Consider the following 27,630-nt stretch of genomic DNA (forward strand, 5'->3'; position numbering starts at 1 on the left):
ACCACACCCAAGGATCCAGCACGTGGGCTTTGTGCTAACACTGATGGGCTTAATCCCAGGGCCAGCAGGAGGCTTGCCTGGGAAGAGGTGTCACCTCAGCCTGGGGCCACAAAGGGGGAGACAGAAGGGGAGGGGGCGACCCATGCTCAGCGTCCTTACGTCTTACGGCTGCTGCTAACCCTATTGCCAATGAGCAGGAGCAGGGGGGAGCGCTCACGGCCCCAAGGCACGTTGCTGGCTCCTGCTCCACTGGGCGGCCACCAGCCCCACGGCCATTTCTGCAAGGCTGCCCTCCAGCAAGGGACCGGCCCTGCACTCACCGTGTGCAGCGCTCAGCCATCCCTGCTCTCCGGCCTCTTCCTCTGCGCTTCTTGCCCGAGACGGTGCCTCGCTTCTGCGGAGCAGCGCCACTTGGCAGAGCTGGTCGCGCTCCCGGGCGGAGAAGGCCAGGCAAAGCAGAACTGCCAGCACCTCTCCTGCTCTCTGCCCTAATGCCCTGGGCCTCCCAGCACCAGCGTGTGCCCTCCCCCGGAGCCTCCACTACGCCCCGCAGGGCTGCTTTCCTGCCTCGGAACACAGAAAGAGGGAGAGGAGTGGATGCAGGAAACCTTTATTGTGCCCGGCACGGCAGGAGAAGTGGACAGAGAGCTGGAGCAGGAGCCAGCGGGGCTGGCTGTGGCGTGTCAGGGGGACAGAGGATCTTCTCCAGAGCGTGGCTTCTGGTTGTGCAAGCCCCGGCGGTGCGGCACTGCAGCTCGGGAGGACTTGGTCCATGGGCCCCACAGGCCTTGAAGGGTCTTGCTTCTGCTGCGGAGAGCAGGAGGGGGGAAGAGAGAGCGGGAGAGCAGAGGGCAGGCTGGGCGCAAGGCCCTGGCCATGGAGGAAGGAGGAGTAGAATAGGGCGCGAGAGGCCGAAGGGGCCAGCACAGCCAGCTGCCCAGGCCTTGGCTGGGGCTGGAGATGCTCAGCGCTCCTCAGCGCCCCGTGCCCACGAGCTCAGCCATGCGTCGCGGCAGCTGGCAGGGGGTCTGGGGCAGGACATGGCTTTAGCAGGGCCCACAGGTGTCCCACAGCTTCTTGCTGTAGCGCGGCAAGAGGTAGGGGCTGCAGGCAGGAGAAGCGTAGGGCCTGCCAAAGGTGCAGAGGCCCCCCGAGCCCTGGGTGGCCCCCGCGCCGTAGAGGCCCCCCAGCCCCAGGGAGCCCCCAAAGGCGGGTGCTCCGGAGGAGCCCACCACGGCTTGCTGGGGGAAGGAGCTGAGGATGGGGCCGGGGAAGGTGACGACAACAGGGGGCGGCTGGATGAAGGCCGTCGAGTCGGGGCACTGCCGCGCGCACAGCTCGTTGCAGCTCTCAGCGATGGGCTGGGGGACGGCGACGCTGGTTTTCGGTGGGCACAGGTCGTAGCAAGCCATCTTGCGGGATTGGACGGTGCTCTGCAAGAGGGCACAGAGTGCGATGCGAGGGAGCAGTAGACGGCAGCTGGCCAGGCTGAGGCGCAGGGGCCAGGGGCAGGGGCCAGCGGCAGGAGGAGAAGCGCTCGCAGACTTACCCTGTTCCCCAAGGAGAAGGCGGTCAGAGCAGTGCTTGCGAGAGCCCCGCGCAGGCCGAGCTTTTATCCAGGCCCCGCCATTGCGCAGCGCCCGCTGGGCCAATGGGCAGAGGCGGCACTCCCTCCTGCCGAGGCCAGGCTGTCCTGCTCCTGCCCTCCCTGAGTCAGCATCCCCTGTCCGGACCAGCACAGGCCCCTTTGCTGGCTTCCCTCCCCTTTCCGCTTGGCAGGCCAAATGCGTGGTGCTGAGCAGGCAGTGCCCGAGAGGAGCGCCTTTGATTTGGCGTTTCGTCACCTCGCCCCTCTGGAGATAACAACTGCAGTGCGTACGTCATGGAGGCGCTGGCGTGTGGCTGCTCCTTGCCCAGCGCCACGACCCCGCTCTGCCCTGGGGCTCTCCACAGCGCGCACGCGGCCACCCTGAGACCAAGCCCCTGGGGAAGAGCTGCGGCACGCAGGGTGCTGGCAGCCCGCCTGTGTCACACTGCATGCCCTCTTAGGCACGCAGGGGATGAGACGGCAGCGGGGCTAATTTGCCCATTAGGTGAGGGCTGGCGAGCGTCCGAGCGGGGTAATTGCAGGGGCTGAGGGAGCGGGTGGGGGCTGGCGAGGAACCGGTGTCAGCACAACAGCCCCGTGGCGCGCAGGGAGGAGTCTGGGGCTCGGCCACCACGGGCCACGTGCCCCCAGCGCGGCCAGCTCCTCCCCGCGCTCGCCGGCCCCCATAAAAGCGTGGTCCTGGGCAAGCGCTGGCATCCGCCGCTCCTGCCTGGCTCTGCACGGGAAAAGGGTGGGTGGCGGGGCCTCAGCGGGCAGGGGCCGGTGTGGGGCTCCCTGGCCACCAGAGCTCTGCCAGACGCGCTGTGGGCAGAGGGGCTCTGTGGGGGCAGGCGAGGGCCGCGGGCACGCAGGGAGCAGGCGTGGAGAGCCGGGGCGGGCTGAGGAGGGAGTCCCCTGGCTGTGGCACGGGCCCTGCTCTGCCAGGGCATCTCCTCACTCACAGCACCGGCCCTGGGGGCTTTGCATTGCAGGCTCAGCTCTCTCACACCAAGATGGCTTGCAACGACCTGTACCCGCCGAAAACCAGCGTCGCCGTCCCCCAGCCCATCGCTGAGAGCTGCAACGAGCTGTGCGCGCGGCAGTGCCCCGACTCGACGGCCTTCATCCAGCCGCCCCCCGTTGTCGTCACCTTCCCCGGCCCCATCCTCAGCTCCTTCCCCCAGCAAGCCGTGGTGGGCTCCTCCGGAGCACCCGCCTTTGGGGGCTCCCTGGGGCTGGGGGGCCTCTACGGCGCGGGGGCCACCCAGGGCTCGGGGGGCCTCTGCACCTTTGGCAGGCCCTACGCTTCTCCCGCCTGCAGCCCCTACCTCTTGCCGCGCTACAGCAAGAAGCTGTGGGACACCTGTGGGCCCTGCTAAAGCCACGCCCGTGCCACCTCTTCTCCTCCTCGTCCTTCCTCCTCCTCCTCTTCACAGACACGGGACTCCTCCGGTGCTGCCCCCCAGGGCCCTTTCTTGGCCCTGGGCCGGCCAGCGCCTGGCAGAAGCCTGAAGGAAGAACGCCTCTCTGGAAGCCCCAGGCACCACCGGCCTGCCTGGGCCTTGCTCGCGGCTCTGTGCTTGTGTCCTTTCCTGCCTTGACAATAAAGCAAGCCTGCATCCAATGCCTGCCTCTCCGCCTTTCCTTCCCAGGCCCCGCGGGGGCTCCAGGGCTCCCTCCGCCTGCACATGGCCCCTTCGCTCTCCCAGCCCCCCAAAGAGCCGGGGCGCCCTGGACAAAGCCCCTGGCAGCCCTGCCTCCCACACTGAGGGCTGCAGCCCATCTCCCAGGGCCCTGCCTGGAAGCAGCCTGCTCCCCGCCTCCAGCAGGGCCGCCTCCAGACGCTCCACACAAGGTCCTGAAACAGAGGGGAACCCCGAGCCAGGAGCAGCAGCACGCCAACTGCCGCCTCCACGCAGCGCCACCTGAACAAAGCTTAAGCCTTGTCCAAAACACTTCTCTGCCCAGCCCGCTCCCGGGCTTACACACTCCTGTAGCTGAAGAAAGAGCTTCTCCCAAAGAGCCAAGCCAAACTTCTCCCAGGGCACCGTTCAGCTCTGAGCTTTTCCCTCACAGCCCAGCAGTTAGCAGAGCTTATCTTTAGCAGGCAATTTCTATACAATTAGCACAGCTTGCAGTCCAACCAAACTTCTAGGAACCAGCTCGGCTTCCTTATTCTCTAGCATTCTTGCATTTCCTAGACGGTTCAGTCATGCGGACCCTCTGCCAAATCCTTACTAATCACCACCACACCAGCACCACAGGCTAGAGCCAGTCTTGACCGGAAAGAACTCACTCTACTCCAAGGAAGAAGACAACGCCGCAGGCAGCCCTGAGCACCCAGGGAGCAGAGGCTTCTTCCTGCCAGCCAGCCAGCCAGCCAGCCAGCCAGCCAGCAGCAGCAGCAGCAGCAGCTCCAGCCTGAGTGCCACATGGGGCTTGCTGCCGCTTCGTTTTATAGCCAGTGTTCCCTGAGCTGTGCCACTTCCCTCTTCCTTAACGGGCGTCACCACACCCAAGGATCCAGCACGTGGGCTTTGTGCTAACACTGATGGGCTTAATCCCAGGGCCAGCAGGAGGCTTGCCTGGGAAGAGGTGTCACCTCAGCCTGGGGCCACAAAGGGGGAGACAGAAGGGGAGGGGGCGACCCATGCTCAGCGTCCTTACGTCTTACGGCTGCTGCTAACCCTATTGCCAATGAGCAGGAGCAGGGGGGAGCGCTCACGGCCCCAAGGCACGTTGCTGGCTCCTGCTCCACTGGGCGGCCACCAGCCCCACGGCCATTTCTGCAAGGCTGCCCTCCAGCAAGGGACCGGCCCTGCACTCACCGTGTGCAGCGCTCAGCCATCCCTGCTCTCCGGCCTCTTCCTCTGCGCTTCTTGCCCGAGACGGTGCCTCGCTTCTGCGGAGCAGCGCCACTTGGCAGAGCTGGTCGCGCTCCCGGGCGGAGAAGGCCAGGCAAAGCAGAACTGCCAGCACCTCTCCTGCTCTCTGCCCTAATGCCCTGGGCCTCCCAGCACCAGCGTGTGCCCTCCCCCGGAGCCTCCACTACGCCCCGCAGGGCTGCTTTCCTGCCTCGGAACACAGAAAGAGGGAGAGGAGTGGATGCAGGAAACCTTTATTGTGCCCGGCACGGCAGGAGAAGTGGACAGAGAGCTGGAGCAGGAGCCAGCGGGGCTGGCTGTGGCGTGTCGGGGGGACAGAGGATCTTCTCCAGAGCGTGGCTTCTGGTTGTGCAAGCCCCGGCGGTGCGGCACTGCAGCTCGGGAGGACTTGGTCCATGGGCCCCACAGGCCTTGAAGGGTCTTGCTTCTGCTGCGGAGAGCAGGAGGGGGGAAGAGAGAGCGGGAGAGCAGAGGGCAGGCTGGGCGCAAGGCCCTGGCCATGGAGGAAGGAGGAGTAGAATAGGGCGCGAGAGGCCGAAGGGGCCAGCACAGCCAGCTGCCCAGGCCTTGGCTGGGGCTGGAGATGCTCAGCGCTCCTCAGCGCCCCGTGCCCACGAGCTCAGCCATGCGTCGCGGCAGCTGGCAGGGGGTCTGGGGCAGGACATGGCTTTAGCAGGGCCCACAGGTGTCCCACAGCTTCTTGCTGTAGCGCGGCAAGAGGTAGGGGCTGCAGGCGGGAGAAGCGTAGGGCCTGCCAAAGGTGCAGAGGCCCCCCGAGCCCTGGGTGGCCCCCGCGCCGTAGAGGCCCCCCAGCCCCAGGGAGCCCCCAAAGGCGGGTGCTCCGGAGGAGCCCACCACGGCTTGCTGGGGGAAGGAGCTGAGGATGGGGCCGGGGAAGGTGACGACAACGGGGGGCGGCTGGATGAAGGCCGTCGAGTCGGGGCACTGCCGCGCGCACAGCTCGTTGCAGCTCTCAGCGATGGGCTGGGGGACGGCGACGCTGGTTTTCGGTGGGCACAGGTCGTAGCAAGCCATCTTGCGGGATTGGACGGTGCTCTGCAAGAGGGCACAGAGTGCGATGCGAGGGAGCAGTAGACGGCAGCTGGCCAGGCTGAGGCGCAGGGGCCAGGGGCAGGGGCCAGCGGCAGGAGGAGAAGCGCTCGCAGACTTACCCTGTTCCCCAAGGAGAAGGCGGTCAGAGCAGTGCTTGCGAGAGCCCCGCGCAGGCCGAGCTTTTATCCAGGCCCCGCCATTGCGCAGCGCCCGCCGGGCCAATGGGCAGAGGCGGCACTCCCTCCTGCCGAGGCCAGGCTGTCCTGCTCCTGCCCTCCCTGAGTCAGCATCCCCTGTCCGGACCAGCACAGGCCCCTTTGCTGGCTTCCCTCCCCTTTCCGCTTGGCAGGCCAAATGCGTGGTGCTGAGCAGGCAGTGCCCGAGAGGAGCGCCTTTGATTTGGCGTTTCGTCACCTCGCCCCTCTGGAGATAACAACTGCAGTGCGTACGTCATGGAGGCGCTGGCGTGTGGCTGCTCCTTGCCCAGCGCCACGACCCCGCTCTGCCCTGGGGCTCTCCACAGCGCGCACGCGGCCACCCTGAGACCAAGCCCCTGGGGAAGAGCTGCGGCACGCAGGGTGCTGGCAGCCCGCCTGTGTCACACTGCATGCCCTCTTAGGCACGCAAGGGATGAGACGGCAGCGGGGCTAATTTGCCCATTAGGTGAGGGCTGGCGAGCGTCCGAGCGGGGTAATTGCAGGGGCTGAGGGAGCGGGTGGGGGCTGGCGAGGAACCGGCGTCAGCACAACAGCCCCGTGGCGCGCAGGGAGGAGGCTGGGGCTCGGCCACCACGGGCCACGTGCCCCCAGCGCGGCCAGCTCCTCCCCGCGCTCGCCGGCCCCCATAAAAGCGTGGTCCTGGGCAAGCGCTGGCATCCGCCGCTCCTGCCTGGCTCTGCACGGGAAAAGGGTGGGTGGCGGGGCCTCAGCGGGCAGGGGCCGGTGTGGGGCTCCCTGGCCACCAGAGCTCTGCCGGACGCGCTGTGGGCAGAGGGGCTCTGTGGGGGCAGGCGAGGGCCGCGGGCACGCAGGGAGCAGGCGTGGAGAGCCGGGGCGGGCTGAGGAGGGAGTCCCCTGGCTGTGGCACGGGCCCTGCTCTGCCAGGGCATCTCCTCACTCACAGCACCGGCCCTGGGGGCTTTGCATTGCAGGCTCAGCTCTCTCACACCAAGATGGCTTGCAACGACCTGTACCCGCCGAAAACCAGCGTCGCCGTCCCCCAGCCCATCGCTGAGAGCTGCAACGAGCTGTGCGCGCGGCAGTGCCCCGACTCGACGGCCTTCATCCAGCCGCCCCCCGTTGTCGTCACCTTCCCCGGCCCCATCCTCAGCTCCTTCCCCCAGCAAGCCGTGGTGGGCTCCTCCGGAGCACCCGCCTTTGGGGGCTCCCTGGGGCTGGGGGGTCTCTACGGCGCGGGGGCCACCCAGGGCTCGGGGGGCCTCTGCACCTTTGGCAGGCCCTACGCTTCTCCCGCCTGCAGCCCCTACCTCTTGCCGCGCTACAGCAAGAAGCTGTGGGACACCTGTGGGCCCTGCTAAAGCCACGCCCGTGCCACCTCTTCTCCTCCTCGTCCTTCCTCCTCCTCCTCTTCACAGACACGGGACTCCTCCGGTGCTGCCCCCCAGGGCCCTTTCTTGGCCCTGGGCCAGCCAGCGCCTGGCAGAAGCCTGAAGGAAGAACGCCTCTCTGGAAGCCCCAGGCACCACCGGCCTGCCTGGGCCTTGCTCGCGGCTCTGTGCTTGTGTCCTTTCCTGCCTTGACAATAAAGCAAGCCTGCATCCAATGCCTGCCTCTCCGCCTTTCCTTCCCAGGCCCCGCGGGGGCTCCAGGGCTCCCTCCGCCTGCACATGGCCCCTTCGCTCTCCCAGCCCCCCAAAGAGCCGGGGCGCCCTGGACAAAGCCCCTGGCAGCCCTGCCTCCCACACTGAGGGCTGCAGCCCATCTCCCAGGGCCCTGCCTGGAAGCAGCCTGCTCCCCGCCTCCAGCAGGGCCGCCTCCAGACGCTCCACACAAGGTCCTGAAACAGAGGGGAACCCCGAGCCAGGAGCAGCAGCACGCCAACTGCCGCCTCCACGCAGCGCCACCTGAACAAAGCTTAAGCCTTGTCCAAAACACTTCTCTGCCCAGCCCGCTCCCGGGCTTACACACTCCTGTAGCTGAAGAAAGAGCTTCTCCCAAAGAGCCAAGCCAAACTTCTCCCAGGGCACCGTTCAGCTCTGAGCTTTTCCCTCACAGCCCAGCAGTTAGCAGAGCTTATCTTTAGCAGGCAATTTCTATACAATTAGCACAGCTTGCAGTCCAACCAAACTTCTAGGAACCAGCTCGGCTTCCTTATTATCTAGCATTCTTGCATTTCCTAGACGGTTCAGTCATGCGGACCCTCTGCCAAATCCTTACTAATCACCACCACACCAGCACCACAGGCTAGAGCCAGTCTTGACCGGAAAGAACTCACTCTACTCCAAGGAAGAAGACAACGCCGCAGGCAGCCCTGAGCACCCAGGGAGCAGAGGCTTCTTCCTGCCAGCCAGCCAGCCAGCCAGCAGCAGCAGCAGCAGCAGCTCCAGCCTGAGTGCCACATGGGGCTTGCTGCCGCTTCGTTTTATAGCCAGTGTTCCCTGAGCTGTGCCACTTCCCTCTTCCTTAACGGGCGTCACCACACCCAAGGATCCAGCACGTGGGCTTTGTGCTAACACTGATGGGCTTAATCCCAGGGCCAGCAGGAGGCTTGCCTGGGAAGAGGTGTCACCTCAGCCTGGGGCCACAAAGGGGGAGACAGAAGGGGAGGGGGCGACCCATGCTCAGCGTCCTTACGTCTTACGGCTGCTGCTAACCCTATTGCCAATGAGCAGGAGCAGGGGGGAGCGCTCACGGCCCCAAGGCACGTTGCTGGCTCCTGCTCCACTGGGCGGCCACCAGCCCCACGGCCATTTCTGCAAGGCTGCCCTCCAGCAAGGGACCGGCCCTGCACTCACCGTGTGCAGCGCTCAGCCATCCCTGCTCTCCGGACTCTTCCTCTGCGCTTCTTGCCCGAGACGGTGCCTCGCTTCTGCGGAGCAGCGCCACTTGGCAGAGCTGGTCGCGCTCCCGGGCGGAGAAGGCCAGGCAAAGCAGAACTGCCAGCACCTCTCCTGCTCTCTGCCCTAATGCCCTGGGCCTCCCAGCACCAGCGTGTGCCCTCCCCCGGAGCCTCCACTACGCCCCGCAGGGCTGCTTTCCTGCCTCGGAACACAGAAAGAGGGAGAGGAGTGGATGCAGGAAACCTTTATTGTGCCCGGCACGGCAGGAGAAGTGGACAGAGAGCTGGAGCAGGAGCCAGCGGGGCTGGCTGTGGCGTGTCGGGGGGACAGAGGATCTTCTCCAGAGCGTGGCTTCTGGTTGTGCAAGCCCCGGCGGTGCGGCACTGCAGCTCGGGAGGACTTGGTCCATGGGCCCCACAGGCCTTGAAGGGTCTTGCTTCTGCTGCGGAGAGCAGGAGGGGGGAAGAGAGAGCGGGAGAGCAGAGGGCAGGCTGGGCGCAAGGCCCTGGCCATGGAGGAAGGAGGAGTAGAATAGGGCGCGAGAGGCCGAAGGGGCCAGCACAGCCAGCTGCCCAGGCCTTGGCTGGGGCTGGAGATGCTCAGCGCTCCTCAGCGCCCCGTGCCCACGAGCTCAGCCATGCGTCGCGGCAGCTGGCAGGGGGTCTGGGGCAGGACATGGCTTTAGCAGGGCCCACAGGTGTCCCACAGCTTCTTGCTGTAGCGCGGCAAGAGGTAGGGGCTGCAGGCAGGAGAAGCGTAGGGCCTGCCAAAGGTGCAGAGGCCCCCCGAGCCCTGGGTGGCCCCCGCGCCGTAGAGGCCCCCCAGCCCCAGGGAGCCCCCAAAGGCGGGTGCTCCGGAGGAGCCCACCACGGCTTGCTGGGGGAAGGAGCTGAGGATGGGGCCGGGGAAGGTGACGACAACGGGGGGCGGCTGGATGAAGGCCGTCGAGTCGGGGCACTGCCGCGCGCACAGCTCGTTGCAGCTCTAAGCGATGGGCTGGGGGACGGCGACGCTGGTTTTCGGTGGGCACAGGTCGTAGCAAGCCATCTTGCGGGATTGGACGGTGCTCTGCAAGAGGGCACAGAGTGCGATGCGAGGGAGCAGTAGACGGCAGCTGGCCAGGCTGAGGCGCAGGGGCCAGGGGCAGGGGCCAGCGGCAGGAGGAGAAGCGCTCGCAGACTTACCCTGTTCCCCAAGGAGAAGGCGGTCAGAGCAGTGCTTGCGAGAGCCCCGCGCAGGCCGAGCTTTTATCCAGGCCCCGCCATTGCGCAGCGCCCGCTGGGCCAATGGGCAGAGGCGGCACTCCCTCCTGCCGAGGCCAGGCTGTCCTGCTCCTGCCCTCCCTGAGTCAGCATCCCCTGTCCGGACCAGCACAGGCCCCTTTGCTGGCTTCCCTCCCCTTTCCGCTTGGCAGGCCAAATGCGTGGTGCTGAGCAGGCAGTGCCCGAGAGGAGCGCCTTTGATTTGGCGTTTCGTCACCTCGCCCCTCTGGAGATAACAACTGCAGTGCGTACGTCATGGAGGCGCTGGCGTGTGGCTGCTCCTTGCCCAGCGCCACGACCCCGCTCTGCCCTGGGGCTCTCCACAGCGCGCACGCGGCCACCCTGAGACCAAGCCCCTGGGGAAGAGCTGCGGCACGCAGGGTGCTGGCAGCCCGCCTGTGTCACACTGCATGCCCTCTTAGGCACGCAGGGGATGAGACGGCAGCGGGGCTAATTTGCCCATTAGGTGAGGGCTGGCGAGCGTCCGAGCGGGGTAATTGCAGGGGCTGAGGGAGCGGGTGGGGGCTGGCGAGGAACCGGCGTCAGCACAACAGCCCCGTGGCGCGCAGGGAGGAGGCTGGGGCTCGGCCACCACGGGCCACGTGCCCCCAGCGCGGCCAGCTCCTCCCCGCGCTCGCCGGCCCCCATAAAAGCGTGGTCCTGGGCAAGCGCTGGCATCCGCCGCTCCTGCCTGGCTCTGCACGGGAAAAGGGTGGGTGGCGGGGCCTCAGCGGGCAGGGGCCGGTGTGGGGCTCCCTGGCCACCAGAGCTCTGCCGGACGCGCTGTGGGCAGAGGGGCTCTGTGGGGGCAGGCGAGGGCCGCGGGCACGCAGGGAGCAGGCGTGGAGAGCCGGGGCGGGCTGAGGAGGGAGTCCCCTGGCTGTGGCACGGGCCCTGCTCTGCCAGGGCATCTCCTCACTCACAGCACCGGCCCTGGGGGCTTTGCATTGCAGGCTCAGCTCTCTCACACCAAGATGGCTTGCAACGACCTGTACCCGCCGAAAACCAGCGTCGCCGTCCCCCAGCCCATCGCTGAGAGCTGCAACGAGCTGTGCGCGCGGCAGTGCCCCGACTCGACGGCCTTCATCCAGCCGCCCCCCGTTGTCGTCACCTTCCCCGGCCCCATCCTCAGCTCCTTCCCCCAGCAAGCCGTGGTGGGCTCCTCCGGAGCACCCGCCTTTGGGGGCTCCCTGGGGCTGGGGGGCCTCTACGGCGCGGGGGCCACCCAGGGCTCGGGGGGCCTCTGCACCTTTGGCAGGCCCTACGCTTCTCCCGCCTGCAGCCCCTACCTCTTGCCGCGCTACAGCAAGAAGCTGTGGGACACCTGTGGGCCCTGCTAAAGCCACGCCCGTGCCACCTCTTCTCCTCCTCGTCCTTCCTCCTCCTCCTCTTCACAGACACGGGACTCCTCCGGTGCTGCCCCCCAGGGCCCTTTCTTGGCCATGGGCCGGCCAGCGCCTGGCAGAAGCCTGAAGGTAGAACGCCTCTCTGGAAGCCCCAGGCACCACCGGCCTGCCTGGGCCTTGCTCGCGGCTCTGTGCTTGTGTCCTTTCCTGCCTTGACAATAAAGCAAGCCTGCATCCAATGCCTGCCTCTCCGCCTTTCCTTCCCAGGCCCCGCGGGGGCTCCAGGGCTCCCTCCGCCTGCACATGGCCCCTTCGCTCTCCCAGCCCCCCAAAGAGCCGGGGCGCCCTGGACAAAGCCCCTGGCAGCCCTGCCTCCCACACTGAGGGCTGCAGCCCATCTCCCAGGGCCCTGCCTGGAAGCAGCCTGCTCCCCGCCTCCAGCAGGGCCGCCTCCAGACGCTCCACACAAGGTCCTGAAACAGAGGGGAACCCCGAGCCAGGAGCAGCAGCACGCCAACTGCCGCCTCCACGCAGCGCCACCTGAACAAAGCTTAAGCCTTGTCCAAAACACTTCTCTGCCCAGCCCGCTCCCGGGCTTACACACTCCTGTAGCTGAAGAAAGAGCTTCTCCCAAAGAGCCAAGCCAAACTTCTCCCAGGGCACCGTTCAGCTCTGAGCTTTTCCCTCACAGCCCAGCAGTTAGCAGAGCTTATCTTTAGCAGGCAATTTCTATACAATTAGCACAGCTTGCAGTCCAACCAAACTTCTAGGAACCAGCTCGGCTTCCTTATTATCTAGCATTCTTGCATTTCCTAGACGGTTCAGTCATGCGGACCCTCTGCCAAATCCTTACTAATCACCACCACACCAGCACCACAGGCTAGAGCCAGTCTTGACCGGAAAGAACTCACTCTACTCCAAGGAAGAAGACAACGCCGCAGGCAGCCCTGAGCACCCAGGGAGCAGAGGCTTCTTCCTGCCAGCCAGCCAGCCAGCCAGCCAGCCAGCCAGCAGCAGCAGCAGCAGCAGCTCCAGCCTGAGTGCCACATGGGGCTTGCTGCCGCTTCGTTTTATAGCCAGTGTTCCCTGAGCTGTGCCACTTCCCTCTTCCTTAACGGGCGTCACCACACCCAAGGATCCAGCACGTGGGCTTTGTGCTAACACTGATGGGCTTAATCCCAGGGCCAGCAGGAGGCTTGCCTGGGAAGAGGTGTCACCTCAGCCTGGGGCCACAAAGGGGGAGACAGAAGGGGAGGGGGCGACCCATGCTCAGCGTCCTTACGTCTTACGGCTGCTGCTAACCCTATTGCCAATGAGCAGGAGCAGGGGGGAGCGCTCACGGCCCCAAGGCACGTTGCTGGCTCCTGCTCCACTGGGCGGCCACCAGCCCCACGGCCATTTCTGCAAGGCTGCCCTCCAGCAAGGGACCGGCCCTGCACTCACCGTGTGCAGCGCTCAGCCATCCCTGCTCTCCGGACTCTTCCTCTGCGCTTCTTGCCCGAGACGGTGCCTCGCTTCTGCGGAGCAGCGCCACTTGGCAGAGCTGGTCGCGCTCCCGGGCGGAGAAGGCCAGGCAAAGCAGAACTGCCAGCACCTCTCCTGCTCTCTGCCCTAATGCCCTGGGCCTCCCAGCACCAGCGTGTGCCCTCCCCCGGAGCCTCCACTACGCCCCGCAGGGCTGCTTTCCTGCCTCGGAACACAGAAAGAGGGAGAGGAGTGGATGCAGGAAACCTTTATTGTGCCCGGCACGGCAGGAGAAGTGGACAGAGAGCTGGAGCAGGAGCCAGCGGGGCTGGCTGTGGCGTGTCGGGGGGACAGAGGATCTTCTCCAGAGCGTGGCTTCTGGTTGTGCAAGCCCCGGCGGTGCGGCACTGCAGCTCGGGAGGACTTGGTCCATGGGCCCCACAGGCCTTGAAGGGTCTTGCTTCTGCTGCGGAGAGCAGGAGGGGGGAAGAGAGAGCGGGAGAGCAGAGGGCAGGCTGGGCGCAAGGCCCTGGCCATGGAGGAAGGAGGAGTAGAATAGGGCGCGAGAGGCCGAAGGGGCCAGCACAGCCAGCTGCCCAGGCCTTGGCTGGGGCTGGAGATGCTCAGCGCTCCTCAGCGCCCCGTGCCCACGAGCTCAGCCATGCGTCGCGGCAGCTGGCAGGGGGTCTGGGGCAGGACATGGCTTTAGCAGGGCCCACAGGTGTCCCACAGCTTCTTGCTGTAGCGCGGCAAGAGGTAGGGGCTGCAGGCAGGAGAAGCGTAGGGCCTGCCAAAGGTGCAGAGGCCCCCCGAGCCCTGGGTGGCCCCCGCGCCGTAGAGGCCCCCCAGCCCCAGGGAGCCCCCAAAGGCGGGTGCTCCGGAGGAGCCCACCACGGCTTGCTGGGGGAAGGAGCTGAGGATGGGGCCGGGGAAGGTGACGACAACGGGGGGCGGCTGGATGAAGGCCGTCGAGTCGGGGCACTGCCGCGCGCACAGCTCGTTGCAGCTCTCAGCGATGGGCTGGGGGACGGCGACGCTGGTTTTCGGTGGGCACAGGTCGTAGCAAGCCATCTTGCGGGATTGGACGGTGCTCTGCAAGAGGGCACAGAGTGCGATGCGAGGGAGCAGTAGACGGCAGCTGGCCAGGCTGAGGCGCAGGGGCCAGGGGCAGGGGCCAGCGGCAGGAGGAGAAGCGCTCGCAGACTTACCCTGTTCCCCAAGGAGAAGGCGGTCAGAGCAGTGCTTGCGAGAGCCCCGCGCAGGCCGAGCTTTTATCCAGGCCCCGCCATTGCGCAGCGCCCGCTGGGCCAATGGGCAGAGGCGGCACTCCCTCCTGCCGAGGCCAGGCTGTCCTGCTCCTGCCCTCCCTGAGTCAGCATCCCCTGTCCGGACCAGCACAGGCCCCTTTGCTGGCTTCCCTCCCCTTTCCGCTTGGCAGGCCAAATGCGTGGTGCTGAGCAGGCAGTGCCCGAGAGGAGCGCCTTTGATTTGGCGTTTCGTCACCTCGCCCCTCTGGAGATAACAACTGCAGTGCGTACGTCATGGAGGCGCTGGCGTGTGGCTGCTCCTTGCCCAGCGCCACGACCCCGCTCTGCCCTGGGGCTCTCCACAGCGCGCACGCGGCCACCCTGAGACCAAGCCCCTGGGGAAGAGCTGCGGCACGCAGGGTGCTGGCAGCCCGCCTGTGTCACACTGCATGCCCTCTTAGGCACGCAGGGGATGAGACGGCAGCGGGGCTAATTTGCCCATTAGGTGAGGGCTGGCGAGCGTCCGAGCGGGGTAATTGCAGGGGCTGAGGGAGCGGGTGGGGGCTGGCGAGGAACCGGCGTCAGCACAACAGCCCCGTGGCGCGCAGGGAGGAGGCTGGGGCTCGGCCACCACGGGCCACGTGCCCCCAGCACGGCCAGCTCCTCCCCGCGCTCGCCGGCCCCCATAAAAGCGTGGTCCTGGGCAAGCGCTGGCATCCGCCGCTCCTGCCTGGCTCTGCACGGGAAAAGGGTGGGTGGCGGGGCCTCAGCGGGCAGGGGCCGGTGTGGGGCTCCCTGGCCACCAGAGCTCTGCCGGACGCGCTGTGGGCAGAGGGGCTCTGTGGGGGCAGGCGAGGGCCGCGGGCACGCAGGGAGCAGGCGTGGAGAGCCGGGGCGGGCTGAGGAGGGAGTCCCCTGGCTGTGGCACGGGCCCTGCTCTGCCAGGGCATCTCCTCACTCACAGCACCGGCCCTGGGGGCTTTGCATTGCAGGCTCAGCTCTCTCACACCAAGATGGCTTGCAACGACCTGTACCCGCCGAAAACCAGCGTCGCCGTCCCCCAGCCCATCGCTGAGAGCTGCAACGAGCTGTGCGCGCGGCAGTGCCCCGACTCGACGGCCTTCATCCAGCCGCCCCCCGTTGTCGTCACCTTCCCCGGCCCCATCCTCAGCTCCTTCCCCCAGCAAGCCGTGGTGGGCTCCTCCGGAGCACCCGCCTTTGGGGGCTCCCTGGGGCTGGGGGGCCTCTACGGCGCGGGGGCCACCCAGGGCTCGGGGGGCCTCTGCACCTTTGGCAGGCCCTACGCTTCTCCCGCCTGCAGCCCCTACCTCTTGCCGCGCTACAGCAAGAAGCTGTGGGACACCTGTGGGCCCTGCTAAAGCCACGCCCGTGCCACCTCTTCTCCTCCTCGTCCTTCCTCCTCCTCCTCTTCACAGACACGGGACTCCTCCGGTGCTGCCCCCCAGGGCCCTTTCTTGGCCCTGGGCCGGCCAGCGCCTGGCAGAAGCCTGAAGGAAGAACGCCTCTCTGGAAGCCCCAGGCACCACCGGCCTGCCTGGGCCTTGCTCGCGGCTCTGTGCTTGTGTCCTTTCCTGCCTTGACAATAAAGCAAGCCTGCATCCAATGCCTGCCTCTCCGCCTTTCCTTCCCAGGCCCCGCGGGGGCTCCAGGGCTCCCTCCGCCTGCACATGGCCCCTTCGCTCTCCCAGCCCCCCAAAGAGCCGGGGCGCCCTGGACAAAGCCCCTGGCAGCCCTGCCTCCCACACTGAGGGCTGCAGCCCATCTCCCAGGGCCCTGCCTGGAAGCAGCCTGCTCCCCGCCTCCAGCAGGGCCGCCTCCAGACGCTCCACACAAGGTCCTGAAACAGAGGGGAACCCCGAGCCAGGAGCAGCAGCACGCCAACTGCCGCCTCCACGCAGCGCCACCTGAACAAAGCTTAAGCCTTGTCCAAAACACTTCTCTGCCCAGCCCGCTCCCGGGCTTACACACTCCTGTAGCTGAAGAAAGAGCTTCTCCCAAAGAGCCAAGCCAAACTTCTCCCAGGGCACCGTTCAGCTCTGAGCTTTTCCCTCACAGCCCAGCAGTTAGCAGAGCTTATCTTTAGCAGGCAATTTCTATACAATTAGCACAGCTTGCAGTCCAACCAAACTTCTAGGAACCAGCTCGGCTTCCTTATTATCTAGCATTCTTGCATTTCCTAGACGGTTCAGTCATGCGGACCCTCTGCCAAATCCTTACTAATCACCACCACACCAGCACCACAGGCTAGAGCCAGTCTTGACCGGAAAGAACTCACTCTACTCCAAGGAAGAAGACAACGCCGCAGGCAGCCCTGAGCACCCAGGGAGCAGAGGCTTCTTCCTGCCAGCCAGCCAGCCAGCCAGCCAGCCAGCCAGCAGCAGCAGCAGCAGCAGCTCCAGCCTGAGTGCCACATGGGGCTTGCTGCCGCTTCGTTTTATAGCCAGTGTTCCCTGAGCTGTGCCACTTCCCTCTTCCTTAACGGGCGTCACCACACCCAAGGATCCAGCACGTGGGCTTTGTGCTAACACTGATGGGCTTAATCCCAGGGCCAGCAGGAGGCTTGCCTGGGAAGAGGTGTCACCTCAGCCTGGGGCCACAAAGGGGGAGACAGAAGGGGAGGGGGCGACCCATGCTCAGCGTCCTTACGTCTTACGGCTGCTGCTAACCCTATTGCCAATGAGCAGGAGCAGGGGGGAGCGCTCACGGCCCCAAGGCACGTTGCTGGCTCCTGCTCCACTGGGCGGCCACCAGCCCCACGGCCATTTCTGCAAGGCTGCCCTCCAGCAAGGGACCGGCCCTGCACTCACCGTGTGCAGCGCTCAGCCATCCCTGCTCTCCGGCCTCTTCCTCTGCGCTTCTTGCCCGAGACGGTGCCTCGCTTCTGCGGAGCAGCGCCACTTGGCAGAGCTGGTCGCGCTCCCGGGCGGAGAAGGCCAGGCAAAGCAGAACTGCCAGCACCTCTCCTGCTCTCTGCCCTAATGCCCTGGGCCTCCCAGCACCAGCGTGTGCCCTCCCCCGGAGCCTCCACTACGCCCCGCAGGGCTGCTTTCCTGCCTCGGAACACAGAAAGAGGGAGAGGAGTGGATGCAGGAAACCTTTATTGTGCCCGGCACGGCAGGAGAAGTGGACAGAGAGCTGGAGCAGGAGCCAGCGGGGCTGGCTGTGGCGTGTCGGGGGGACAGAGGATCTTCTCCAGAGCGTGGCTTCTGGTTGTGCAAGCCCCGGCGGTGCGGCACTGCAGCTCGGGAGGACTTGGTCCATGGGCCCCACAGGCCTTGAAGGGTCTTGCTTCTGCTGCGGAGAGCAGGAGGGGGGAAGAGAGAGCGGGAGAGCAGAGGGCAGGCTGGGCGCAAGGCCCTGGCCATGGAGGAAGGAGGAGTAGAATAGGGCGCGAGAGGCCGAAGGGGCCAGCACAGCCAGCTGCCCAGGCCTTGGCTGGGGCTGGAGATGCTCAGCGCTCCTCAGCGCCCCGTGCCCACGAGCTCAGCCATGCGTCGCGGCAGCTGGCAGGGGGTCTGGGGCAGGACATGGCTTTAGCAGGGCCCACAGGTGTCCCACAGCTTCTTGCTGTAGCGCGGCAAGAGGTAGGGGCTGCAGGCAGGAGAAGCGTAGGGCCTGCCAAAGGTGCAGAGGCCCCCCGAGCCCTGGGTGGCCCCCGCGCCGTAGAGGCCCCCCAGCCCCAGGGAGCCCCCAAAGGCGGGTGCTCCGGAGGAGCCCACCACGGCTTGCTGGGGGAAGGAGCTGAGGATGGGGCCGGGGAAGGTGACGACAACGGGGGGCGGCTGGATGAAGGCCGTCGAGTCGGGGCACTGCCGCGCGCACAGCTCGTTGCAGCTCTCAGCGATGGGCTGGGGGACGGCGACGCTGGTTTTCGGTGGGCACAGGTCGTAGCAAGCCATCTTGCGGGATTGGACGGTGCTCTGCAAGAGGGCACAGAGTGCGATGCGAGGGAGCAGTAGACGGCAGCTGGCCAGGCTGAGGCGCAGGGGCCAGGGGCAGGGGCCAGCGGCAGGAGGAGAAGCGCTCGCAGACTTACCCTGTTCCCCAAGGAGAAGGCGGTCAGAGCAGTGCTTGCGAGAGCCCCGCGCAGGCCGAGCTTTTATCCAGGCCCCGCCATTGCGCAGCGCCCGCTGGGCCAATGGGCAGAGGCGGCACTCCCTCCTGCCGAGGCCAGGCTGTCCTGCTCCTGCCCTCCCTGAGTCAGCATCCCCTGTCCGGACCAGCACAGGCCCCTTTGCTGGCTTCCCTCCCCTTTCCGCTTGGCAGGCCAAATGCGTGGTGCTGAGCAGGCAGTGCCCGAGAGGAGCGCCTTTGATTTGGCGTTTCGTCACCTCGCCCCTCTGGAGATAACAACTGCAGTGCGTACGTCATGGAGGCGCTGGCGTGTGGCTGCTCCTTGCCCAGCGCCACGACCCCGCTCTGCCCTGGGGCTCTCCACAGCGCGCACGCGGCCACCCTGAGACCAAGCCCCTGGGGAAGAGCTGCGGCACGCAGGGTGCTGGCAGCCCGCCTGTGTCACACTGCATGCCCTCTTAGGCACGCAGGGGATGAGACGGCAGCGGGGCTAATTTGCCCATTAGGTGAGGGCTGGCGAGCGTCCGAGCGGGGTAATTGCAGGGGCTGAGGGAGCGGGTGGGGGCTGGCGAGGAACCGGCGTCAGCACAACAGCCCCGTGGCGCGCAGGGAGGAGGCTGGGGCTCGGCCACCACGGGCCACGTGCCCCCAGCGCGGCCAGCTCCTCCCCGCGCTCGCCGGCCCCCATAAAAGCGTGGGCCTGGGCAAGCGCTGGCATCCGCCGCTCCTGCCTGGCTCTGCACGGGAAAAGGGTGGGTGGCGGGGCCTCAGCGGGCAGGGGCCGGTGTGGGGCTCCCTGGCCACCAGAGCTCTGCCGGACGCGCTGTGGGCAGAGGGGCTCTGTGGGGGCAGGCGAGGGCCGCGGGCACGCAGGGAGCAGGCGTGGAGAGCCGGGGCGGGCTGAGGAGGGAGTCCCCTGGCTGTGGCACGGGCCCTGCTCTGCCAGGGCATCTCCTCACTCACAGCACCGGCCCTGGGGGCTTTGCATTGCAGGCTCAGCTCTCTCACACCAAGATGGCTTGCAACGACCTGTACCCGCCGAAAACCAGCGTCGCCGTCCCCCAGCCCATCGCTGAGAGCTGCAACGAGCTGTGCGCGCGGCAGTGCCCCGACTCGACGGCCTTCATCCAGCCGCCCCCCGTTGTCGTCACCTTCCCCGGCCCCATCCTCAGCTCCTTCCCCCAGCAAGCCGTGGTGGGCTCCTCCGGAGCACCCGCCTTTGGGGGCTCCCTGGGGCTGGGGGGCCTCTACGGCGCGGGGGCCACCCAGGGCTCGGGGGGCCTCTGCACCTTTGGCAGGCCCTACGCTTCTCCCGCCTGCAGCCCCTACCTCTTGCCGCGCTACAGCAAGAAGCTGTGGGACACCTGTGGGCCCTGCTAAAGCCACGCCCGTGCCACCTCTTCTCCTCCTCGTCCTTCCTCCTCCTCCTCTTCACAGACACGGGACTCCTCCGGTGCTGCCCCCCAGGGCCCTTTCTTGGCCCTGGGCCGGCCAGCGCCTGGCAGAAGCCTGAAGGAAGAACGCCTCTCTGGAAGCCCCAGGCACCACCGGCCTGCCTGGGCCTTGCTCGCGGCTCTGTGCTTGTGTCCTTTCCTGCCTTGACAATAAAGCAAGCCTGCATCCAATGCCTGCCTCTCCGCCTTTCCTTCCCAGGCCCCGCGGGGGCTCCAGGGCTCCCTCCGCCTGCACATGGCCCCTTCGCTCTCCCAGCCCCCCAAAGAGCCGGGGCGCCCTGGACAAAGCCCCTGGCAGCCCTGCCTCCCACACTGAGGGCTGCAGCCCATCTCCCAGGGCCCTGCCTGGAAGCAGCCTGCTCCCCGCCTCCAGCAGGGCCGCCTCCAGACGCTCCACACAAGGTCCTGAAACAGAGGGGAACCCCGAGCCAGGAGCAGCAGCACGCCAACTGCCGCCTCCACGCAGCGCCACCTGAACAAAGCTTAAGCCTTGTCCAAAACACTTCTCTGCCCAGCCCGCTCCCGGGCTTACACACTCCTGTAGCTGAAGAAAGAGCTTCTCCCAAAGAGCCAAGCCAAACTTCTCCCAGGGCACCGTTCAGCTCTGAGCTTTTCCCTCACAGCCCAGCAGTTAGCAGAGCTTATCTTTAGCAGGCAATTTCTATACAATTAGCACAGCTTGCAGTCCAACCAAACTTCTAGGAACCAGCTCGGCTTCCTTATTATCTAGCATTCTTGCATTTCCTAGACGGTTCAGTCATGCGGACCCTCTGCCAAATCCTTACTAATCACCACCACACCAGCACCACAGGCTAGAGCCAGTCTTGACCGGAAAGAACTCACTCTACTCCAAGGAAGAAGACAACGCCGCAGGCAGCCCTGAGCACCCAGGGAGCAGAGGCTTCTTCCTGCCAGCCAGCCAGCCAGCCAGCCAGCCAGCCAGCAGCAGCAGCAGCAGCAGCTCCAGCCTGAGTGCCACATGGGGCTTGCTGCCGCTTCGTTTTATAGCCAGTGTTCCCTGAGCTGTGCCACTTCCCTCTTCCTTAACGGGCGTCACCACACCCAAGGATCCAGCACGTGGGCTTTGTGCTAACACTGATGGGCTTAATCCCAGGGCCAGCAGGAGGCTTGCCTGGGAAGAGGTGTCACCTCAGCCTGGGGCCACAAAGGGGGAGACAGAAGGGGAGGGGGCGACCCATGCTCAGCGTCCTTACGTCTTACGGCTGCTGCTAACCCTATTGCCAATGAGCAGGAGCAGGGGGGAGCGCTCACGGCCCCAAGGCACGTTGCTGGCTCCTGCTCCACTGGGCGGCCACCAGCCCCACGGCCATTTCTGCAAGGCTGCCCTCCAGCAAGGGACCGGCCCTGCACTCACCGTGTGCAGCGCTCAGCCATCCCTGCTCTCCGGCCTCTTCCTCTGCGCTTCTTGCCCGAGACGGTGCCTCGCTTCTGCGGAGCAGCGCCACTTGGCAGAGCTGGTCGCGCTCCCGGGCGGAGAAGGCCAGGCAAAGCAGAACTGCCAGCACCTCTCCTGCTCTCTGCCCTAATGCCCTGGGCCTCCCAGCACCAGCGTGTGCCCTCCCCCGGAGCCTCCACTACGCCCCGCAGGGCTGCTTTCCTGCCTCGGAACACAGAAAGAGGGAGAGGAGTGGATGCAGGAAACCTTTATTGTGCCCGGCACGGCAGGAGAAGTGGACAGAGAGCTGGAGCAGGAGCCAGCAGGGCTGGCTGTGGCGTGTCGGGGGGACAGAGGATCTTCTCCAGAGCGTGGCTTCTGGTTGTGCAAGCCCCGGCGGTGCGGCACTGCAGCTCGGGAGGACTTGGTCCATGGGCCCCACAGGCCTTGAAGGGTCTTGCTTCTGCTGCGGAGAGCAGGAGGGGGGAAGAGAGAGCGGGAGAGCAGAGGGCAGGCTGGGCGCAAGGCCCTGGCCATGGAGGAAGGAGGAGTAGAATAGGGCGCGAGAGGCCGAAGGGGCCAGCACAGCCAGCTGCCCAGGCCTTGGCTGGGGCTGGAGATGCTCAGCGCTCCTCAGCGCCCCGTGCCCACGAGCTCAGCCATGCGTCGCGGCAGCTGGCAGGGGGTCTGGGGCAGGACATGGCTTTAGCAGGGCCCACAGGTGTCCCACAGCTTCTTGCTGTAGCGCGGCAAGAGGTAGGGGCTGCAGGCGGGAGAAGCGTAGGGCCTGCCAAAGGTGCAGAGGCCCCCCGAGCCCTGGGTGGCCCCCGCGCCGTAGAGGCCCCCCAGCCCCAGGGAGCCCCCAAAGGCGGGTGCTCCGGAGGAGCCCACCACGGCTTGCTGGGGGAAGGAGCTGAGGATGGGGCCGGGGAAGGTGACGACAACGGGGGGCGGCTGGATGAAGGCCGTCGAGTCGGGGCACTGCCGCGCGCACAGCTCGTTGCAGCTCTCAGCGATGGGCTGGGGGACGGCGACGCTGGTTTTCGGTGGGCACAGGTCGTAGCAAGCCATCTTGCGGGATTGGACGGTGCTCTGCAAGAGGGCACAGAGTGCGATGCGAGGGAGCAGTAGACGGCAGCTGGCCAGGCTGAGGCGCAGGGGCCAGGGGCAGGGGCCAGCGGCAGGAGGAGAAGCGCTCGCAGACTTACCCTGTTCCCCAAGGAGAAGGCGGTCAGAGCAGTGCTTGCGAGAGCCCCGCGCAGGCCGAGCTTTTATCCAGGCCCCGCCATTGCGCAGCGCCCGCTGGGCCAATGGGCAGAGGCGGCACTCCCTCCTGCCGAGGCCAGGCTGTCCTGCTCCTGCCCTCCCTGAGTCAGCATCCCCTGTCCGGACCAGCACAGGCCCCTTTGCTGGCTTCCCTCCCCTTTCCGCTTGGCAGGCCAAATGCGTGGTGCTGAGCAGGCAGTGCCCGAGAGGAGCGCCTTTGATTTGGCGTTTCGTCACCTCGCCCCTCTGGAGATAACAACTGCAGTGCGTACGTCATGGAGGCGCTGGCGTGTGGCTGCTCCTTGCCCAGCGCCACGACCCCGCTCTGCCCTGGGGCTCTCCACAGCGCGCACGCGGCCACCCTGAGACCAAGCCCCTGGGGAAGAGCTGCGGCACGCAGGGTGCTGGCAGCCCGCCTGTGTCACACTGCATGCCCTCTTAGGCACGCAAGGGATGAGACGGCAGCGGGGCTAATTTGCCCATTAGGTGAGGGCTGGCGAGCGTCCGAGCGGGGTAATTGCAGGGGCTGAGGGAGCGGGTGGGGGCTGGCGAGGAACCGGCGTCAGCACAACAGCCCCGTGGCGCGCAGGGAGGAGGCTGGGGCTCGGCCACCACGGGCCACGTGCCCCCAGCGCGGCCAGCTCCTCCCCGCGCTCGCCGGCCCCCATAAAAGCGTGGTCCTGGGCAAGCGCTGGCATCCGCCGCTCCTGCCTGGCTCTGCACGGGAAAAGGGTGGGTGGCGGGGCCTCAGCGGGCAGGGGCCGGTGTGGGGCTCCCTGGCCACCAGAGCTCTGCCGGACGCGCTGTGGGCAGAGGGGCTCTGTGGGGGCAGGCGAGGGCCGCGGGCACGCAGGGAGCAGGCGTGGAGAGCCGGGGCGGGCTGAGGAGGGAGTCCCCTGGCTGTGGCACGGGCCCTGCTCTGCCAGGGCATCTCCTCACTCACAGCACCGGCCCTGGGGGCTTTGCATTGCAGGCTCAGCTCTCTCACACCAAGATGGCTTGCAACGACCTGTACCCGCCGAAAACCAGCGTCGCCGTCCCCCAGCCCATCGCTGAGAGCTGCAACGAGCTGTGCGCGCGGCAGTGCCCCGACTCGACGGCCTTCATCCAGCCGCCCCCCGTTGTCGTCACCTTCCCCGGCCCCATCCTCAGCTCCTTCCCCCAGCAAGCCGTGGTGGGCTCCTCCGGAGCACCCGCCTTTGGGGGCTCCCTGGGGCTGGGGGGCCTCTACGGCGCGGGGGCCACCCAGGGCTCGGGGGGCCTCTGCACCTTTGGCAGGCCCTACGCTTCTCCCGCCTGCAGCCCCTACCTCTTGCCGCGCTACAGCAAGAAGCTGTGGGACACCTGTGGGCCCTGCTAAAGCCACGCCCGTGCCACCTCTTCTCCTCCTCGTCCTTCCTCCTCCTCCTCTTCACAGACACGGGACTCCTCCGGTGCTGCCCCCCAGGGCCCTTTCTTGGCCCTGGGCCGGCCAGCGCCTGGCAGAAGCCTGAAGGAAGAACGCCTCTCTGGAAGCCCCAGGCACCACCGGCCTGCCTGGGCCTTGCTCGCGGCTCTGTGCTTGTGTCCTTTCCTGCCTTGACAATAAAGCAAGCCTGCATCCAATGCCTGCCTCTCCGCCTTTCCTTCCCAGGCCCCGCGGGGGCTCCAGGGCTCCCTCCGCCTGCACATGGCCCCTTCGCTCTCCCAGCCCCCCAAAGAGCCGGGGCGCCCTGGACAAAGCCCCTGGCAGCCCTGCCTCCCACACTGAGGGCTGCAGCCCATCTCCCAGGGCCCTGCCTGGAAGCAGCCTGCTCCCCGCCTCCAGCAGGGCCGCCTCCAGACGCTCCACACAAGGTCCTGAAACAGAGGGGAACCCCGAGCCAGGAGCAGCAGCACGCCAACTGCCGCCTCCACGCAGCGCCACCTGAACAAAGCTTAAGCCTTGTCCAAAACACTTCTCTGCCCAGCCCGCTCCCGGGCTTACACACTCCTGTAGCTGAAGAAAGAGCTTCTCCCAAAGAGCCAAGCCAAACTTCTCCCAGGGCACCGTTCAGCTCTGAGCTTTTCCCTCACAGCCCAGCAGTTAGCAGAGCTTATCTTTAGCAGGCAATTTCTATACAATTAGCACAGCTTGCAGTCCAACCAAACTTCTAGGAACCAGCTCGGCTTCCTTATTATCTAGCATTCTTGCATTTCCTAGACGGTTCAGTCATGCGGACCCTCTGCCAAATCCTTACTAATCACCACCACACCAGCACCACAGGCTAGAGCCAGTCTTGACCGGAAAGAACTCACTCTACTCCAAGGAAGAAGACAACGCCGCAGGCAGCCCTGAGCACCCAGGGAGCAGAGGCTTCTTCCTGCCAGCCAGCCAGCCAGCCAGCCAGCCAGCCAGCAGCAGCAGCAGCAGCAGCTCCAGCCTGAGTGCCACATGGGGCTTGCTGCCGCTTCGTTTTATAGCCAGTGTTCCCTGAGCTGTGCCACTTCCCTCTTCCTTAACGGGCGTCACCACACCCAAGGATCCAGCACGTGGGCTTTGTGCTAACACTGATGGGCTTAATCCCAGGGCCAGCAGGAGGCTTGCCTGGGAAGAGGTGTCACCTCAGCCTGGGGCCACAAAGGGGGAGACAGAAGGGGAGGGGGCGACCCATGCTCAGCGTCCTTACGTCTTACGGCTGCTGCTAACCCTATTGCCAATGAGCAGGAGCAGGGGGGAGCGCTCACGGCCCCAAGGCACGTTGCTGGCTCCTGCTCCACTGGGCGGCCACCAGCCCCACGGCCATTTCTGCAAGGCTGCCCTCCAGCAAGGGACCGGCCCTGCACTCACCGTGTGCAGCGCTCAGCCATCCCTGCTCTCCGGCCTCTTCCTCTGCGCTTCTTGCCCGAGACGGTGCCTCGCTTCTGCGGAGCAGCGCCACTTGGCAGAGCTGGTCGCGCTCCCGGGCGGAGAAGGCCAGGCAAAGCAGAACTGCCAGCACCTCTCCTGCTCTCTGCCCTAATGCCCTGGGCCTCCCAGCACCAGCGTGTGCCCTCCCCCGGAGCCTCCACTACGCCCCGCAGGGCTGCTTTCCTGCCTCGGAACACAGAAAGAGGGAGAGGAGTGGATGCAGGAAACCTTTATTGTGCCCGGCACGGCAGGAGAAGTGGACAGAGAGCTGGAGCAGGAGCCAGCGGGGCTGGCTGTGGCGTGTCGGGGGGACAGAGGATCTTCTCCAGAGCGTGGCTTCTGGTTGTGCAAGCCCCGGCGGTGCGGCACTGCAGCTCGGGAGGACTTGGTCCATGGGCCCCACAGGCCTTGAAGGGTCTTGCTTCTGCTGCGGAGAGCAGGAGGGGGGAAGAGAGAGCGGGAGAGCAGAGGGCAGGCTGGGCGCAAGGCCCTGGCCATGGAGGAAGGAGGAGTAGAATAGGGCGCGAGAGGCCGAAGGGGCCAGCACAGCCAGCTGCCCAGGCCTTGGCTGGGGCTGGAGATGCTCAGCGCTCCTCAGCGCCCCGTGCCCACGAGCTCAGCCATGCGTCGCGGCAGCTGGCAGGGGGTCTGGGGCAGGACATGGCTTTAGCAGGGCCCACAGGTGTCCCACAGCTTCTTGCTGTAGCGCGGCAAGAGGTAGGGGCTGCAGGCGGGAGAAGCGTAGGGCCTGCCAAAGGTGCAGAGGCCCCCCGAGCCCTGGGTGGCCCCCGCGCCGTAGAGGCCCCCCAGCCCCAGGGAGCCCCCAAAGGCGGGTGCTCCGGAGGAGCCCACCACGGCTTGCTGGGGGAAGGAGCTGAGGATGGGGCCGGGGAAGGTGACGACAACGGGGGGCGGCTGGATGAAGGCCGTCGAGTCGGGGCACTGCCGCGCGCACAGCTCGTTGCAGCTCTCAGCGATGGGCTGGGGGACGGCGACGCTGGTTTTCGGTGGGCACAGGTCGTAGCAAGCCATCTTGCGGGATTGGACGGTGCTCTGCAAGAGGGCACAGAGTGCGATGCGAGGGAGCAGTAGACGGCAGCTGGCCAGGCTGAGGCGCAGGGGCCAGGGGCAGGGGCCAGCGGCAGGAGGAGAAGCGCTCGCAGACTTACCCTGTTCCCCAAGGAGAAGGCGGTCAGAGCAGTGCTTGCGAGAGCCCCGCGCAGGCCGAGCTTTTATCCAGGCCCCGCCATTGCGCAGCGCCCGCTGGGCCAATGGGCAGAGGCGGCACTCCCTCCTGCCGAGGCCAGGCTGTCCTGCTCCTGCCCTCCCTGAGTCAGCATCCCCTGTCCGGACCAGCACAGGCCCCTTTGCTGGCTTCCCTCCCCTTTCCGCTTGGCAGGCCAAATGCGTGGTGCTGAGCAGGCAGTGCCCGAGAGGAGCGCCTTTGATTTGGCGTTTCGTCACCTCGCCCCTCTGGAGATAACAACTGCAGTGCGTACGTCATGGAGGCGCTGGCGTGTGGCTGCTCCTTGCCCAGCGCCACGACCCCGCTCTGCCCTGGGGCTCTCCACAGCGCGCACGCGGCCACCCTGAGACCAAGCCCCTGGGGAAGAGCTGCGGCACGCAGGGTGCTGGCAGCCCGCCTGTGTCACACTGCATGCCCTCTTAGGCACGCAGGGGATGAGACGGCAGCGGGGCTAATTTGCCCATTAGGTGAGGGCTGGCGAGCGTCCGAGCGGGGTAATTGCAGGGGCTGAGGGAGCGGGTGGGGGCTGGCGAGGAACCGGCGTCAGCACAACAGCCCCGTGGCGCGCAGGGAGGAGGCTGGGGCTCGGCCACCACGGGCCACGTGCCCCCAGCGCGGCCAGCTCCTCCCCGCGCTCGCCGGCCCCCATAAAAGCGTGGTCCTGGGCAAGCGCTGGCATCCGCCGCTCCTGCCTGGCTCTGCACGGGAAAAGGGTGGGTGGCGGGGCCTCGGCGGGCAGGGGCCGGTGTGGGGCTCCCTGGCCACCAGAGCTCTGCCGGACGCGCTGTGGGCAGAGGGGCTCTGTGGGGGCAGGCGAGGGCCGCGGGCACGCAGGGAGCAGGCGTGGAGAGCCGGGGCGGGCTGAGGAGGGAGTCCCCTGGCTGTGGCACGGGCCCTGCTCTGCCAGGGCATCTCCTCACTCACAGCACCGGCCCTGGGGGCTTTGCATTGCAGGCTCAGCTCTCTCACACCAAGATGGCTTGCAACGACCTGTACCCGCCGAAAACCAGCGTCGCCGTCCCCCAGCCCATCGCTGAGAGCTGCAACGAGCTGTGCGCGCGGCAGTGCCCCGACTCGACGGCCTTCATCCAGCCGCCCCCCGTTGTCGTCACCTTCCCCGGCCCCATCCTCAGCTCCTTCCCCCAGCAAGCCGTGGTGGGCTCCTCCGGAGCACCCGCCTTTGGGGGCTCCCTGGGGCTGGGGGGCCTCTACGGCGCGGGGGCCACCCAGGGCTCGGGGGGCCTCTGCACCTTTGGCAGGCCCTACGCTTCTCCCGCCTGCAGCCCCTACCTCTTGCCGCGCTACAGCAAGAAGCTGTGGGACACCTGTGGGCCCTGCTAAAGCCACGCCCGTGCCACCTCTTCTCCTCCTCGTCCTTCCTCCTCCTCCTCTTCACAGACACGGGACTCCTCCGGTGCTGCCCCCCAGGGCCCTTTCTTG

General features: G+C 66.7%; 14 pseudogenes across 14 annotated transcripts; 7 read left to right on the plus strand and 7 right to left on the minus strand.

Annotated features, from left to right (window-relative positions):
* Positions 1–594: 594 nt before the first annotated feature.
* Positions 595–2,139, minus strand: LOC311424969 (feather keratin 4 pseudogene; annotated as a pseudogene). The gene has a single exon. The product of its transcript is annotated as a feather keratin 4 pseudogene (transcript).
* Positions 2,140–2,472: 333 nt separating this feature from the next.
* LOC311424971 (feather keratin 4 pseudogene) lies at positions 2,473–2,967 on the plus strand (annotated as a pseudogene). Its single transcript has one exon. The product of its transcript is annotated as a feather keratin 4 pseudogene (transcript).
* Positions 2,968–4,690: 1,723 nt separating this feature from the next.
* LOC311424963 (feather keratin 4 pseudogene) lies at positions 4,691–5,552 on the minus strand (annotated as a pseudogene). The gene has a single exon. The product of its transcript is annotated as a feather keratin 4 pseudogene (transcript).
* Positions 5,553–6,518: 966 nt separating this feature from the next.
* Positions 6,519–7,063, plus strand: LOC311425007 (feather keratin 4 pseudogene; annotated as a pseudogene). Its single transcript has one exon. The product of its transcript is annotated as a feather keratin 4 pseudogene (transcript).
* A 1,711-nt stretch (positions 7,064–8,774) lies between these two features.
* On the minus strand, positions 8,775–9,592 carry LOC311424968 (feather keratin 4 pseudogene; annotated as a pseudogene). Its single transcript has one exon. The product of its transcript is annotated as a feather keratin 4 pseudogene (transcript).
* Positions 9,593–10,592: 1,000 nt separating this feature from the next.
* Positions 10,593–11,147, plus strand: LOC311425001 (feather keratin 4 pseudogene; annotated as a pseudogene). The gene has a single exon. The product of its transcript is annotated as a feather keratin 4 pseudogene (transcript).
* Positions 11,148–12,870: 1,723 nt separating this feature from the next.
* LOC311424964 (feather keratin 4 pseudogene) lies at positions 12,871–14,499 on the minus strand (annotated as a pseudogene). The gene has a single exon. The product of its transcript is annotated as a feather keratin 4 pseudogene (transcript).
* A 189-nt stretch (positions 14,500–14,688) lies between these two features.
* LOC311425002 (feather keratin 4 pseudogene) lies at positions 14,689–15,243 on the plus strand (annotated as a pseudogene). The gene has a single exon. The product of its transcript is annotated as a feather keratin 4 pseudogene (transcript).
* Positions 15,244–16,966: 1,723 nt separating this feature from the next.
* Positions 16,967–18,610, minus strand: LOC311424960 (feather keratin 4 pseudogene; annotated as a pseudogene). Its single transcript has one exon. The product of its transcript is annotated as a feather keratin 4 pseudogene (transcript).
* A 174-nt stretch (positions 18,611–18,784) lies between these two features.
* LOC311424999 (feather keratin 4 pseudogene) lies at positions 18,785–19,339 on the plus strand (annotated as a pseudogene). The gene has a single exon. The product of its transcript is annotated as a feather keratin 4 pseudogene (transcript).
* Positions 19,340–21,062: 1,723 nt separating this feature from the next.
* Positions 21,063–22,487, minus strand: LOC311424965 (feather keratin 4 pseudogene; annotated as a pseudogene). Its single transcript has one exon. The product of its transcript is annotated as a feather keratin 4 pseudogene (transcript).
* Positions 22,488–22,880: 393 nt separating this feature from the next.
* LOC311425000 (feather keratin 4 pseudogene) lies at positions 22,881–23,435 on the plus strand (annotated as a pseudogene). The gene has a single exon. The product of its transcript is annotated as a feather keratin 4 pseudogene (transcript).
* Positions 23,436–25,158: 1,723 nt separating this feature from the next.
* On the minus strand, positions 25,159–26,896 carry LOC311424955 (feather keratin 4 pseudogene; annotated as a pseudogene). The gene has a single exon. The product of its transcript is annotated as a feather keratin 4 pseudogene (transcript).
* On the plus strand, positions 26,846–27,531 carry LOC311424998 (feather keratin 4 pseudogene; annotated as a pseudogene). The gene has a single exon. The product of its transcript is annotated as a feather keratin 4 pseudogene (transcript).
* The last annotated feature ends 99 nt before the right edge of the window (positions 27,532–27,630 follow it).

The sequence above is a fragment of the Aythya ferina genome (genome assembly GCF_964211825.1).
Source record: "Aythya ferina genome assembly, chromosome: 29".
In the NCBI taxonomy this organism is placed as follows: Eukaryota; Metazoa; Chordata; class Aves; order Anseriformes; family Anatidae; genus Aythya; species Aythya ferina.